The sequence below is a fragment of the Leptodactylus fuscus genome, chromosome 3 (assembly GCF_031893055.1).
Source record: "Leptodactylus fuscus isolate aLepFus1 chromosome 3, aLepFus1.hap2, whole genome shotgun sequence".
Taxonomy (NCBI): Eukaryota; Metazoa; Chordata; class Amphibia; order Anura; family Leptodactylidae; genus Leptodactylus; species Leptodactylus fuscus.
Window position 1 is genome coordinate 116,492,745 of NC_134267.1, and position 14,102 is coordinate 116,506,846.

Here is a 14,102-nt window from a genome sequence, read left to right on the forward strand (position 1 = left end):
TGGGCAAATTCATGGTGGAGGGAGCCTCTAAACAGCCCAGTTTGGGCAAATTCATGGTGGAGGGAGCCTCTAACCAGCCCAGTTTGGACCAATTAATGGTGGAGGGAGCCTCTAACCAGCCCAGTTTGGACCAATTAATGGTGGAGGGAGCCTCTAACCAGCCCAGTTTGGACCAATTAATGGTGGAGGGAGCCTCTAACCACCCCAGTTTGGATCAATTCATGGTGGAGGGAGCCTCTAACCAGCCCAGTTTGGATCAATTCATGGTGGAGGGAGCCTCTAAAAAACCCAGTTTGGACCAATTCATGGTGGAGGGAGCCTCTAAACAGCCCAGTTTGGGCAAATTCATGGTGGAGGGAGCCTCTAAACAGCCCAGTTTGGGCAAATTCATGGTGGAGGGAGCCTCTAACCAGCCCAGTTTGGACCAATTAATGGTGGAGGGAGCCTCTAACCAGCCCAGTTTGGACCAATTCATGGTGGAGGGAGCCTCTAAACAGCCCAGTTTTGGCAAATTCATGGTGGAAGGAGCCTCTAACCAGCAGAGTTGTGGGAAAGCAGGGTGGAGGGAGCCTCTAACCAGCAGAGTTGGTGGAAATCAGGGTGGAGGGAGCCTCTAACCAGCAGAGTTGGGGGAAATCATGTTGGAGGGAGCCTAGTATTAGCAGAATTGTGCAACGCTTATGGTGGATGAGTATGAGGATGCGGAGGAATTGGAGAGGTTGAGTACAGACATGGAGTTTCATGTTGGGGTGCTTTACACAGGTGGGCACAAAAATGAAGGCTCTATCCAGTGGTGGTTCATTTTTATCAAAGTGAGCCGGTCGGCACTCTCAGCTGACAGACGGGTGCGCTTGTCAGTGATGATGCCACCGGCTGCACTGAACACCCTCTCAGATAGGACGCTGGCGGCAGGACAGGACAGCACCTCCAAGGCATATAGGGCAAGTTCAAGCCACAGGTCCAACTTCGACACCCAATACGTGTAGGGCGCAGAGGGGTCGGAGAGGACAGGGCTGTGGTCGGAAAGGTATTCCCGCAACATGCGCCTATACTTCTCACGCCTGGTGACACTAGGACCCTCCGTGGCGGCACTTTGGCGAGGGGGTGCCATCAAGGTGTCCCAGACCTTAGACAGTGTGCCCCTCGTTTGTGTGGACCGGTGAGAACTTGGTTGCCTACTGGAGGAACTGCCCTCCCTGCCGCCAACGTCACATGCTGGAAACATCTCCATCATATTCTGCACCAATTGCCTGTGGCAAGCATTGATGCGATTGGCCCTCCCCTCTACCGGAATAAAAGACGAGATGTTGTTTTTATACCGGGGGTCAAGGATAGCAAAGATCCAGTACTGGTTGTCCTCCATGATTTTGACAATACGCTTGTCGGTTGTAAAGCACCCCAACATGAACTCAGCCATGTCTGCCACAGTGTTAGTTGGCATGACTCCTCTGGCCCCACCGGAAAGTTCAATCTCCATTTCCTCCTCATCCTCCATGTCTACCCATCCGCGCTGCAACAATGGGACGATTCGAAGTTGCCCGGAAGCCTCCTGTATCACCATCACATCATCGGACAACTCTTCTTCCTCCTCCTCCTCCTCCTCCTCCTCCATTAAACGCAGTGAAGCGGACAGATGTGTGGACCTACTCTCCAGCTGTGACGGATCGGATGCTATCCCTAACTCCTCTGTGTGATCTGAGTTATCCCTGATGTCAATCAGGGATTCTCTCAGAACACACAAGAGCGGGATTGTAAGGCTCACCATCGCATCCTCAGAGCTCACCCTCCTTGTGGACTCCTCAAAGACCCGTAGGATGTCACAAAGGTCTCTCATCCATGGCCACTCATGGATGTGAAACTGAGGCAGCTGACTTTGTGGCACCCTAGGGTTTTGTAGCTGGTATTCCATCAAAGGTCTCTGCTGCTCAACCACTCTATTCAACATCTGAAACGTTGAGTTCCAGCGTGTGGGGACGTCGCACAAAAGCCGGTGTTGTGGCACATGCAGGCGTTGCTGGAGAGATTTTAAGCTAGCAGCGGCTACTGTCGACTTGCGAAAGTGGGCGCACATGCGCCGCACTTTCACCAGTAGCTCTGGAACATTGGGGTAGCTCTTTAGGAAACGTTGCACCACTAGGTTGAAGACGTGGGCCAGGCATGGAACATGTTGGAGTCCGGCAAGCTCCAGAGCTGCTACCAGGTTCCGGCCGTTATCACAAACGACCATGCCTGGGCCCAGGTGCAGCGGCTCAAACCATATTGCCGTCTCATCGAGGAGGGCATCCCTCACCTCGGAGGCAGTGTGCTGTCTGTCCCCCAAGCTGATCAGCTTCAGCACAGCCTGCTGACGTCTACCAACGCCAGTGCTGCAACGTTTCCAACTCGTAGCTGGGGTCAATCTAACAGCGGAGGAGGAGGCGGTGGCGGAGGAGGAGGCGGTGGCGGAGGAGGAGGCGGTAGAGGAGGAGGAGGAGGGGGGTGTTCTTCTCGTGTCCCTGCCAGGAATGTTAGGCGGGGAGACGAGGTACACCGGGCCAGTTTGGGAAGCAGTCCCAGCCTCAACTACATTCACCCAGTGTGCCGTCAGTGAAATGTAGCGTCCCTGTCCGCATGCACTTGTCCACGCGTCGGTGGTCAAGTGGACCTTTGTGCAAAGCGCGGAACTAAGGGCCCGCCTGATGTTGAGTGACACGTGCTGGTGCAAGGCGGGGACGGCACACCGGGAGAAGTAGTGACGGCTAGGGACGGCATAGCGAGGTGCCGCAGTTGCCATCAGGTCCAGGAAGGCGGGAGTTTCAACAAGCCGGAACGCCAACATCTCCTGGGCCAGCAGTTTAGCGATGTTGGCGTTCAAGGCTTGCGCGTGTGGGTGGTTAGCAGTGTATTTCTGCCGCCGCTCCAATGTCTGAGAGATGGTGGGTTGTTGTAAAGAAACGCCTGATGGTGCCTTTGATGGTGCAGGAGAAGGAGATAAGACAGGACCAGGGGAGGATGAGGTAGAAGTCAACAAAGTGGCGGAGGCAGATGAAGTGGTGTCCTGGCTCGTCCTCTGGAGTGCATCGCCAGCACAGTCAGCAGTGGCAGTGGCAGAGGCAGAGGCAGTGGCAGAGGCAGTGGCAGTGGCGTGAACGGCAGGCGGCCTTTGTCCTGCCGTTGCTGCCTGCCACTGATTCCAGTGCTTGGATTCCAAATGACGGCGCATTGAAGTGGTGGACAGGTTGCTCTTCTCAGAGCCCCTAATCAATTTCGAGAGGCAAATTGTGCAGACAACACTATATCTGTCCTCGGCGCATTCCTTGAAAAAACTCCACACCTTCGAGAAACGTGCCCTCGAGGTGGGAGTTTTTCGGGGCTGGGTACGAACTGGAACATCTTGGGAGATTCCGGGTGTGGCCTGGCTTCGCCTAAGCTGCTGACCTCTGCCTCTGCCTCTAGCTACCCTTTTTGGTGCTGCACCTGCCTCAACATCCACACTACTTTCCCCGCTTGACATCCCCCCTGTCCAGGTCGGGTCAGTGTCCTCATCATCCACCACTTCCTCTTCCAACTCCTGTCTCATCTCCTCCTCCCGCACAATGCGCCGGTCAACTGGATGCCCTGACGGCAACTGCGTCACATCATCGTCGATGAGGGTGGGTTGCTGGTCATCCACCACCAAATCGAACGGAGATGGAGGAGACTCTAGTGTTTGAGCATCTGGACACAGATGCTCCTCTGTTAGGTTCGTGGAATCGTGACGTGGAGAGGTAGGTTGAGGGACAATGAAAGGAGCGGAGAACAGCTCTGGGGAGCAGGGACAGTTTGGGTTATTGTTCTGTAAAGCTTCGGAATTTTGGGAGGAAGGAAGACAAGACTGTTGGGCAATAGGAGGAGAGGAGGCAGAGTCTGACTGGCTGCTGGACAATGTGCTGTAAGCGTTCTCTGACAGCCATTGCAAGACCTGTTCCTGGTTCTCGGGCCTACTAAGGTTTGTACCCTGCAGTTTAGTTAATGTGGCAAGCAACCCTGGCACTGTGGAGTGGCGCAATGCTTGCTGCCCCACAGGAGTAGGCACGGGACGCCCTGTGGCTTCACTGCTACCTTGCTCCCCAGAACCATTCCCCCGACCTCGCCCACGGCCTCGTCCACGTCCCTTTCCGGGAGCCTTGCGCATTTTGAATTCCTAGTTAGAAATTGGCACTGTATACCAGTAGTAAAAATTGTGGGTGCACGTAACCCCAATATATTCTTTGAATTCCCAGTCAGACACTGGCACTATATGGCAGTAGCAAGAAATGAGGGTATTTGTATTCCCAATATACTCTTTAAATTCCCAGTCAGACAATGGCACTGTATACCAGTAGTAAAAATTGTGGGTGCACGTAACCCCAATATATTCTTTGAATTCCCAGTCAGAAACTGGCACTATATGGCAGTAGCAAGAAATGAGGGTATTTGTATTCCCAATATACTCTTTGAATTCCCAGTCAGACAATGGCACTGTATACCAGTAGTAAAAATTGTGGGTGCACGTAACCCCAATATATTCTTTGAATTACCAGTCAGAAACTGGCACTATATGGCAGTAGCAAGAAATGAGGGTATTTATAACCCCAATATATTCTTTGAATTCCCAGTCAGACAATGGCACTGTATACCAGTAGTAAAAATTGTGGGTGCACGTAACCCCAATATATTCTTTGAATTCCCAGTCAGAAACTGGCACTATATGGCAGTAGCAAGAAATGAGGGTATTTGTATTCCCAATATACTCTTTAAATTCCCAGTCAGACAATGGCACTGTATACCAGTAGTATAAATTGTGGGTGCACGTAACCCCAATATATTCTTTGAATTCCCAGTCAGACACTGGCACTATATGGCAGTAGCAAGAAATGAGGGTATTTGTATTCCCAATATACTCTTTAAATTCCCAGTCAGACAATGGCACTGTATACCAGTAGTAAAAATTGTGGGTGCACGTAACCCCAATATATTCTTTGAATTCCCAGTCAGAAACTGGCACTATATGGCAGTAGCAAGAAATGAGGGTATTTGTATTCCCAATATACTCTTTGAATTCCCAGTCAGACAATGGCACTGTATACCAGTAGTAAAAATTGTGGGTGCACGTAACCCCAATATATTCTTTGAATTACCAGTCAGAAACTGGCACTATATGGCAGTAGCAAGAAATGAGGGTATTTATAACCCCAATATATTCTTTGAATTCCCAGTCAGACAATGGCACTGTATACCAGTAGTAAAAATTGTGGGTGCACGTAACCCCAATATATTCTTTGAATTCCCAGTCAGAAACTGGCACTATATGGCAGTAGCAAGAAATGAGGGTATTTGTATTCCCAATATACTCTTTGAATTCCCAGTCAGACAATGGCACTGTATACCAGTAGTAAAAATTGTGGGTGCACGTAACCCCAATATATTCTTTGAATTACCAGTCAGAAACTGGCACTATATGGCAGTAGCAAGAAATGAGGGTATTTATAACCCCAATATATTCTTTGAATTCCCAGTCAGACAATGGCACTGTATACCAGTAGTAAAAATTGTGGGTGCACGTAACCCCAATATATTCTTTGAATTCCCAGTCAGAAACTGGCACTATATGGCAGTAGCAAGAAATGAGGGTATTTGTATTCCCAATATACTCTTTGAATTCCCAGTCAGACAATGGCACTGTATACCAGTAGTAAAAATTGTGGGTGCACGTAACCCCAATATATTCTTTGAATTACCAGTCAGAAACTGGCACTATATGGCAGTAGCAAGAAATGAGGGTATTTATAACCCCAATATATTCTTTGAATTCCCAGTCAGACAATGGCACTGTATACCAGTAGTAAAAATTGTGGGTGCACGTAACCCCAATATATTCTTTGAATTACCAGTCAGAAACTGGCACTATATGGCAGTAGCAAGAAATGAGGGTATTTGTATTCCCAATATACTCTTTGAATTCCCAGTCAGACAATGGCACTGTATACCAGTAGTAAAAATTGTGGGTGCACGTAACCCCAATATATTCTTTGAATTACCAGTCAGAAACTGGCACTATATGGCAGTAGCAAGAAATGAGGGTATTTATAACCCCAATATATTCTTTGAATTCCCAGTCAGACAATGGCACTGTATACCAGTAGTAAAAATTGTGGGTGCACGTAACCCCAATATATTCTTTGAATTCCCAGTCAGAAACTGGCACTATATGGCAGTAGCAAGAAATGAGGGTATTTGTATTCCCAATATACTCTTTGAATTCCCAGTCAGACAATGGCACTGTATACCAGTAGTAAAAATTGTGGGTGCACGTAACCCCAATATATTCTTTGAATTACCAGTCAGAAACTGGCACTATATGGCAGTAGCAAGAAATGAGGGTATATATAACCCCAATATATTCTTTGAATTCCCAGTCAGACAATGGCACTGTATACCAGTAGTAAAAATTGTGGGTGCACGTAACCCCAATATATTCTTTGAATTACCAGTCAGAAACTGGCACTATATGGCAGTAGCAAGAAATGAGGGTATTTGTATTCCCAATATACTCTTTGAATTCCCAGTCAGACAATGGCACTGTATACCAGTAGTAAAAATTGTGGGTGCACGTAACCCCAATATATTCTTTGAATTACCAGTCAGAAACTGGCACTATATGGCAGTAGCAAGAAATGAGGGTATTTGTATTCCCAATATACTCTTTGAATTCCCAGTCAAACAATGGCACTGTATACCAGTAGTAAAAATTGTGGGTGCACGTAACCCCAATATATTCTTTGAATTACCAGTCAGAAACTGGCACTATATGGCAGTAGCAAGAAATGAGGGTATTTATAACCCCAATATATTCTTTGAATTCCCAGTCAGACAATGGCACTGTATACCAGTAGTAAAAATTGTGGGTGCACGTAACCCCAATATATTCTTTGAATTACCAGTCAGAAACTGGCACTATATGGCAGTAGCAAGAAATGAGGGTATTTGTATTCCCAATATACTCTTTGAATTCCCAGTCAGACAATGGCACTGTATACCAGTAGTAAAAATTGTGGGTGCACGTAACCCCAATATATTCTTTGAATTACCAGTCAGAAACTGGCACTATATGGCAGTAGCAAGAAATGAGGGTATTTATAACCCCAATATATTCTTTGAATTCCCAGTCAGACAATGGCACTGTATACCAGTAGTAAAAATTGTGGGTGCACGTAACCCCAATATATTCTTTGAATTCCCAGTCAGGCACTGGCACTATATGGCAGTAGCAAGAAATGAGGGTATTTGTATTCCCAATATATTCTTTGAATTCCCAGTCAGACAATGGCACTGTATACCAGTAGTAAAAATTGTGGGTGCACGTAACCCCAATATATTCTTTGAATTCCCAGTCAGACACTGGCACTATATGGCAGTAGCAAGAAATGAGGGTATTTGTATTCCCAATATATTCTTTGAATTCCCAGTCAGACAATGGCACTGTATACCAGTAGTAAAAATTGTGGGTGCACGTAACCCCAATATATTCTTTGAATTACCAGTCAGAAACTGGCACTATATGGCAGTAGCAAGAAATGAGGGTATTTGTATTCCCAATATATTCTTTGAATTCCCAGTCAGACAATGGCACTGTATACCAGTAGTAAAAATTGTGGGTGCACGTAACCCCAATATATTCTTTGAATTCCCAGTCAGACACTGGCACTATATGGCAGTAGCAAGAAATGAGGGTATTTGTATTCCCAATATATTCTTTGAATTCCCAGTCAGACAATGGCACTGTATACCAGTAGTAAAAATTGTGGGTGTATATAGCCCCAATTCTATTGCTAGGGGACTTGCAGGGTATTTCTGGGGTGAAGGTGGGGGGGCACACCGTTGGAACGGGTATCGGGGTATATATCGGGTATACGGGAATACACTGACAGTGTATTCCATTCAGGATCCTGGGAAAGCTGGGTTGCGGCGATTGAGCCCGTCAGTGCCACGTTACACTGACAAGCTTCTCCCTGGAATTTAGCTCTTACAAGAGCTGTTGGTTGTCTTCTCCTTCCTATCCTAGCCTGTCCCTGCCTACCCAGAATCTAAGCCCTAGCTAGCTGGACGGAAACCTCCGTCCTCGGTGAATTGCAAGCTCAGAATGACGCGAACCTGGGCGGCGCTGTTCTTTTAAATTAGAGGTCACATGTATTCGGCAGCCAATGGGTTTTGCCTACTTTTTTCAACGTCACCGGTGTCGTAGTTCCTGTCCCACCTACCCTGCGCTGTTATTGGAGCAAAAAAGGCGCCAGGGAAGGTGGGAGGGGAATCGAGTAATGGCGCACTTTACCACGCGGTGTTCGATTCGATTCGAACATGCCGAACAGCCTAATATCCGATCGAACATGAGTTCGATAGAACACTGTTCGCTCATCTCTAAACATAACCCAAACAAAATATTTTTTTTTTCAATATTTTGTTGCGAATCCTTTGGAGGCAATCACTGCCTTAAGTCTGGAACCCATGGACATCACCAAACGCTGGGTTTCCTCCTTCTTAATGCTTTGCCAGGCCTTTACAGCCGCAGCCTTCAGGTCTTGCTTGTTTGTGGGTCTTTCCGTCTTAAGTCTGGATTTGAGCAAGTGAAATGCATGCTCAATTGGGTTAAGATCTGGTGATTGACTTGGCCATTGCAGAATGTTCCACTTTTTTGCACTCATGAACTCCTGGGTAGCTTTGGCTGTATGCTTGGGGTCATTGTCCATCTGTACTATGAAGCGCCGTCCGATCAACTTGGCAGCATTTGGCTGAATCTGGGCTGAAAGTATATCCCGGTACACTTCAGAATTCATCCGGCTACTCTTGTCTGCTGTTATGTCATCAATAAACACAAGTGACCCAGTGCCATTGAAAGCCATGCATGCCCATGCCATCACGTTGCCTCCACCATGTTTTACAGAGGATGTGGTGTGCCTTGGATCATGTGCCGTTCCCTTTCTTCTCCAAACTTTTTTCTTCCCATCATTCTGGTACAGGTTGATCTTTGTCTCATCTGTCCATAGAATACTTTTCCAGAACTGAGCTGGCTTCTTGAGGTGTTTTTCAGCAAATTTAACTCTGGCCTGTCTATTTTTGGAATTGATGAATGGTTTGCATCTACATGTGAACCCTTTGTATTTACTTTCATGGAGTGTTCTCTTTACTGTTGACTTAGAGACAGATACACCTACTTCACTGAGAGTGTTCTGGACTTCAGTTGATGTTGTGAACGGGTTCTTCTTGACCAAAGAAAGTATGCGGCGATCATCCACCACTGTTGTCATCCGTGGACGCCCAGGCCTTTTTGAGTTCCCAAGCTCACCAGTCAATTCCTTTTTTCTTAGAATGTACCCAACTGTTGATTTTGCTACTCCAAGCATGTCTGCTATCTCTCTGATGGATTTTTTCTTTTTTTCAGCCTCAGGATGTTCTGCTTCACCTCAATTGAGAGTTCCTTTGACCGCATGTTGTCTGGTCACAGCAACAGCTTCCAAATGCAAAACCACACACCTGGAATCAACCCCAGACCTTTTAACTACTTCATTGATTACAGGTTTATGAGGGAGATGCCTTCAGAGTTAATTGCAGCCCTTAGGGTGCATTCACACTGAGTAAACGCTAGCTTATTCTGAACGTAAAACACGTTCAGAATAAGTGGCGTCTAAAGCAGCTCCATTCATTTCTATGGGAGCGGGGATACGAGCGCTCCCCATAGAAATGAATGGGCTGCTTCTTTCACTCCGTGCAGTCCCATTGAAGTGAATGGGGAGTGCCGGCGTGTACGCTCCGGCATGAGCAGAGCTTGCTGTATACGCCGGCACTCCCCATTCACTTCAATGGGACTGCACGGAGTGAAAGAAGCAGCCCATTCATTTCTATGGGGAGCGCTCGTATCCCCGCTCCCATAGAAATGAATGGAGCTGCTTTAGACGCCGCTTATTCTGAACGTGTTTTACGTTCAGAATAAGCTAGCATTTACTCAGTGTGAATTCACCCTTAGAGTCCATTGTCCAATTACTTTTGGTCCCTTGAAAAAGAGGAGGCTATGCATTACAGAGCTATGATTCCTAAACCCTTTCTCCGATTTGGATGTGGAAACTCTCATATTGCAGCTGGGAGTGTGCACTTTCAGCCCATATTATATATATAATTGTATTTCTGAACATGTTTTAGTAAACAGCTAAAATAACAAAACTTGTGTCACTGTCCAAATATTTCTGGCCCTAACTGTATATGAACTGGACTCCTACAGATCTTGTCAAAGACATGCACCCAAAGGAATGGGATAGTGGTCCCCAAGCAGTGAGAAGTAACTTAGTAAGTTGACATCTTTTCTAAAGCCATCTCCATCACTAGCAAAAATATAGCCAGTAATGTTGTGCATTATAGAATAGTTTATTTATATTTATAGTATAAAACACGTTGGCCTGGACCAGTACCATCGGGAACTCAAAGAGAAAGGGTAATCATGGTGATGGCCAGCCTTTCAAGCAACCACTGAGCAGTTGGTGTTTCTGTGAGATGTTATGGAAGTTGGATTGTAAATAGATTTATTTTATTTGCTACAAGGGGCAATAACGCAACATGAACCTGTGTCACTTGGCATTTGTCCATCCGTTCCTTGTTAACCATTTCATAGGCATGGATTCAGGGGCTATAGTGCTGCACAGGAGCATTATACATCTGGCCTTTAGCATATGGGGTCACATTGAGGGAGTATACCACCAATCCAGCCAGGGACCGCTTCCTGAACAGGAGGAGAAAGTTCCTTCATGTCCATCCAGAACCCTCTCTTGAGAACAGTTGTTTTATTTGTTCACAATGTGCTTTTGTTATATATATATATATATATATATATATATATATATATATATATATATATTAGTTGAGGTATTTTCTTAGTAAACTCATAATCCACATCAAGGATCATCATTCTCTTGTGTGTCCTTACACTAAGCAAAAACAGGAACAACTAATATTAAACAGGAACAACAACAGTCGAGAACCAGTAACAACAGTCAGAGCTAATCTGCTGCCGTAGATAGCACCCATGTGCCAGGCAACTGCTTCCACAGGTTATATGGCGTAATCTGCATAGACTTCCTGGTTAGACTGTCCAAGTATTATTTTATCTAGGCAGTATGTGATCCAGGTCACCATCATGTGTAGTGTCATGAATCCTGACAAAATTGTGGAAGATAACCAGTGTCACATTGTGAATATCCATATGAAGAGGAGTCTGGAACATCTGTCACTGGCTGCTCAACATCCCGAAGGCAGACTAAACATACTGCCTCATGGCTCGTTCACATATGCGCCCGGTCTCCATTGTGCAGGTTTCCGTTTCCTGCGCAAAACAGAGACAGGAGATGGAAACCTGCAGGACTCTTTCATACCCATTCATTTGAATGGGTTTGAAAGATATCCAGCTGTGAGTGCCGGTGAGCCTTTTATGCTCTCCGCCATGAAACCGGTTTTTTAAAATCAGACACAGAGTCGGACATGCATTACTCTGTGTCCGATTTGAAAAAAACGGTTTTGCGGCAGAGAGCATAAAACGCTCACCACTACTCACGGCCGGACCGATCTGACAGGTTTCCTTCTTCTGCATACAGAAAACAGAAAGCTGAGAACGGACTGCTGAACGCTAGTGTGAACCCAGCGTCACTCTGGAAAGGCATTAGTTTAATATATGCCATGGGTCTCTCGAACCACACCTAGAGCATGGCTATAACACCGGGGTGGATAGTCCAAATCCTTCATTAACCGCTATGCAAATGGTGCTGGAGGTCCTGATGATCCAGGCAGTTGCCTTGTTTCTGAAAGGGCAAGCTGATTGGACATTCACCCATTCTGGAAGTTCGGAAGATGTCAGCAGATGTCCCATAGGCCTCCTATATCAACAACTATAAACCAGTAGTTGGTGTCATCCAAAGCCAACAACACCGTTGAGAAATACTGTTTATAAATTGAAATATGGGGAATCTGAGAGAGGCAGCTTCTTTATACTAATGTGTTTTCCATTCAGTATGAACATACAGTTGATAAACTAGTTGAAAAAGCCCTCAGCAATCTGAAGACAGTCTTCTGCCTTGGAGTGTGGCATCACTGCCGCTCTCAGACGCTGCCAGATCACTTCATAAATCATGCTGATGAACTGCAAAATGGTTGAGCAACTCAGAAGAAACTCAAAGTAAAGAGATGCAAATGAAGTCCTTTTTTGCCAAATATTTGTGGATCAAAAAAACAAGGGAAAAATAATTTTAGTATTACATTAGCAGTGTGAGGTACAGGGGACAATGATGGTTAAACACAGGGTGACAAGGTTAAAAGGACAATTCTATTAGCAAAATGTGAAAGGTCACAGGGACAGCACTGGTAGGGTCAGAAGGGTCCAAATATAGCAGGGTCATAAGTGTCAAAGGAGACAATTTTGGACTACAGTCATGTAGATGTAGCCTTACTACCATAAGACACAAAAAACAGATTTACAAGCTAACATGTATTGAAAGCTAGACTGATGCAGGTTGTATATAACTCTGCCTCTCAGAACCAATCTGTTCATTTCTGGTTTTCATTTAACTAAAGTCAAGTAGACGTAAGCCAACTCCTGTGGTATTCTTAGGTCCATAATTCCAGCTGAATATTTAATAACTGTAATAGTGTGTGACACATGTATTAGTATATGCATAAACAAGTGCACTGAAACTGAATAGCTCCTACTTAATAGATAAACATTATTCCCAAGTGAGTACACTTCCATTTAACAGACCGTGAGATCACTATCCAGAGCTGTAAAGCTCTGACCTCTCTGTAACACCTGTTCCAGTGTATAAAGAGAATTGAAGGAACAGATTGTTATTCTTGTTACCATGTTCACAGAACGCTCTATAAACAAGTGGGCAGCAGTCCTAGCAAGTGACTGCCCTATGAAGAACCTAGACCCAGAGGACCAGCCATACAATATATCATCTTTAAGGATTAATATGAGCCTCCTTATTTCCCATGAATGCTTTCAAGATAAATAAAGATCAAGTAAAGAGAGATCTAATAAACTCACGAACATTTCAGAATATGTAAGGCCAAGGAAGGGTGGGAGGACACAAAAGTCACAGGGAAAAAATAATCGGCATGAGATCTATTTTAGGAAGCCAATTTTATTAATGAAAATATTATCATTTTTATATTTACTTTGTTGTTTATGCAAATAGTTTCCATGTATTATTTGGCCCAAAATAATATTTACATTAGCATCTGCAACTCTGAAATAATTCCTAATCGTTTGGCTTACAAATTGTAGAGCAACAATATCAAGGATTGCTTTTCATTGTAGAGCAGAACTCCTATATCCTATATATATCCTTAGGACAGAATGCAAAAGCTTCATGTGAACAAACTCATAAGTTTCAGAAATAGCAAAAGCTGAGAAATGGAGCCATCTTCCAAGTAGTATCAGAGCAAATATCAAAATATTTATTATATCTGATACCAACGAAATAAGCACATTAATATTTGACATAGAGTGTAGTTATATCATAAATATTAAAGTGCATCATTTTCTCCTTTACCAGATCAGAATAGTTCATATGATACGAAGTGCTAATATATAAAATATATATCTATGGTGCTAGACTTTGTAATTCATAAGTACATAATAAATTTGTCTGAGCTGGCACTTGTGTATGCTGGAACTCAGTGGTAAATTCATATATGATTCAACCACAGCTTTCCCATTAGCTGTAACTATATGTATTGTACATGACTCTAATATTTCACCGAAAGGAGAGACTTCTGATCATCAAAGAGTCCAAGTGCAGCACAATCTTTGAACCTAGTAATAGTGGTGCATGTGCTCCATTGTTAGCTGATTCTTGTGTTTCAAATGTCAATATATGAATAAATGAATAAACTACTATGTAGAGCCTCAGAAAGCTGTAGCCTGCTAATTCAAGTACTCAAATACAACCTCTCCAGGAGACCACTCCTTCAAGAAGTCCACACTTGCTAAAGACCTTATCAAACTAAAGCCCACATTTTTTAGCAAAATTTTCAGTGGGAAGCCTTTTGAAAAGACCACTCATTGG

At 44.8% G+C, this 14,102-nt stretch overlaps 1 protein-coding gene across 1 annotated transcript in view; it reads right to left on the reverse strand.

Annotated features, from left to right (window-relative positions):
• Positions 1 to 14,102, reverse strand: part of FHL5 (four and a half LIM domains 5) — a 375,977-nt gene that overhangs the window by 58,766 nt on the left and 303,109 nt on the right. The window lies entirely within an intron of this gene.